Genomic DNA, 2,314 nt, shown 5'->3' with positions numbered 1-2,314 from the left:
TTTTTTTTTTTTTTTTTTAAAGCAACATATCACGCTATCGAGAGAATGGAACGATCGAACGATTTATATCGACGTTCGATTTTTCTAGGAAACGTTATTTCTGTTTTTTCCATGCAACATCCTGTATTCTTTGTATTCTCAATTAGCGCGACGTTTAACGAGCCTCGGCTCGTTAGCAACGACCGATTCGTTGATAAAATACACGTTACAATTCAACCAGCTAGACGTCCGTTTTAATTACTTCTTCTCATAAATCACCCGTATTTTTCGAGCTGTCAAGTAAGAGTTGTTTAAACGATGGAATTTACTCTATGTGTCCATTACTTTGTGTCCATTGTACGTTTTTTTTTTTTTTCATCGGTGTAAAAATGTATAGAATTATGGTAATTAACACGTGCGTTGATTCTCGCACGTATCTCCCCAATGCAATTTAAGTAAATGGCAATTTTTTTTTGTTTCTGTTTCTTCACTTCTAACTCCTGTCTTAATTAATTATTACACAACACAATGTTCGAGCAATTTTATATCGATGAAAAATTCATTCTAATTTTATTGTCCAGGATATATATATATATAGATTCTTATCCTAGATAAAAAAAAAAGAAGGAAAGAAAGAATTTAGAACTGTTTAAATGATCGAATTTTCACGAATTTTGTGTAACGATAATTATCTCATTATTACAAATGGAAGAATTGTTTGCTCGATATTTAAAACCAACGTACCGGAACGCGTCCAGAAACTCCATCGAATCCATGATCCAGCCAAATCCAGCCATCGAGATCCTCTCACACCTCTCACTTCCACGCCACTATTTCAAAGATGCTATCTTTCACCGAAAGAGCGAAAGCGCGAGAGAATCTCGCGGATTCGAGTAAATCCTTTCACTTGTACACGAATCACTCCCGCCCGACAAAAACTTCGCCTCTCACGTGCTCTCCTTATAACAACATCTGATCGAACGAATCTGAAGAGAAGAACGAAAGAAGGGAAAAATTTGGAGGAACGTTCACTTTCGTTAAACGTGAAGAAAAGAAAAGAAGGAAAGAGAGAAAAAAACACCAATAAGACTAAATCAAATAAATCAAAATTCAAGAGAATGGGATCCAAGAGAAGAGATTCAAATTCGAGATTCAAATACAACACGATTTTACCGAAACACGTGGGAGAAACTGATGGTGTTTCTGGCGTAAGGAAACGAGTTGGGATCGCGAGGAGGGCGAATAAAAGGGAAGTCGGAAGCGAGAGTGCAGGTGCGTGCACCAAGCCCGGTGGATGGCGGAATATCAACGGTGAGCGAAGGACGATACCACAGCTAGTCTCCACCCTGTCTAGACAAAATCAATGCGACCTCAACCTCCTGCATCCCCTCCAGCATCCCTTAGACCGTTCAACGTCCCCACGTGCGTGCTGGCTGGCTGGCTGGCTGGCTGGCCGCGTCCCTTCTCTCTTTCCGAACTTCCTCTTCATGTCGAGTTTCATTACCGGAAGCAGTCTGCTGCTCCACTCTATGGAGTGTGTGCTAAGTTCACCGACCATGGATACAAGTTGCTACTTCTCTCCTTTCCTTTATTCTCCTTCTACTTCTTCTTCTTCTTTTTCTTCTACTTACACGCGCCTCTTCTTTGGGGGATTTCTTTTGTTCTTCCTTTTTTTTGAACGAGGATGCTTTTTTTTCGCTCGATATCGAGGGACGGATTCTTTTTTCGTTCCGAAATAATTAATATAGTGATGATAGTGATTTAGATCGAACTACTTTTGGTTAGAATTTGTTTTAATAATTTATAAGAGTTAATGATAAAGAATACGTATTTTTAAATGTATATTCATATAACATTTTTAAAAATTACATTCATTCTATTTAAATTCTATTTACGTTCATTTTATTATATCCATTGAGTTCAATTTGGAAATCATTATAATTTGTTGAAATTTACTAATCTTTTGTAGCCTTCTTTGTTTCAGAAACCAATGGCATCAATTGGAATTGAGTATCAAATAAAAAAAGATTTGTATATTCTTTTCTTTTCCTTGATTATATTCAGATTTTTTTTTTATAGTTAAATTTAAATCTTTAAATTGTTAGGTAAATACTATTTTTAAATTTTTACTAGATAATTATAAAAATTATATTTTTAAATTATATTTGGTTTATATATAGATAGAAATTATAATGAATTATAAATTTAGATCAAATTACTTTTAATTAGAATTTGTTTTAATAATTTATAAGATTTTTAATGATAAAAAATATGTATTTTTAAATGGATACTCATACAAAATTTTTAAAAATTACATTCATTTCATGCAAAATCC

At 34.3% G+C, this 2,314-nt stretch overlaps 1 protein-coding gene across 6 annotated transcripts in view; it reads right to left on the bottom strand.

Moving 5' to 3' along the window:
• Window positions 1-2,314, bottom strand: part of LOC102677019 (tyrosine-protein kinase Btk29A) — a 164,585-nt gene that overhangs the window by 7,846 nt on the left and 154,425 nt on the right. The window contains exon 1 of one of the 6 annotated variants that reach the window (XM_006620458.1): window positions 724-843. The exons of the other annotated variants lie outside the window; for them this stretch is intronic. The gene's annotated coding sequence lies outside the window, so the exon portion shown is untranslated. Of the gene's footprint in view, window positions 1-723; window positions 844-2,314 lie in introns of those variants that run through there. 6 annotated transcript variants of the gene reach the window in all.

Source organism: Apis dorsata, unplaced genomic scaffold, assembly GCF_000469605.1.
Source record: "Apis dorsata unplaced genomic scaffold, Apis dorsata 1.3 scaffold_517, whole genome shotgun sequence".
Taxonomy (NCBI): domain Eukaryota; kingdom Metazoa; phylum Arthropoda; class Insecta; order Hymenoptera; family Apidae; genus Apis; species Apis dorsata.
This window is presented reverse-complemented; position numbering and strand designations above follow the sequence as displayed.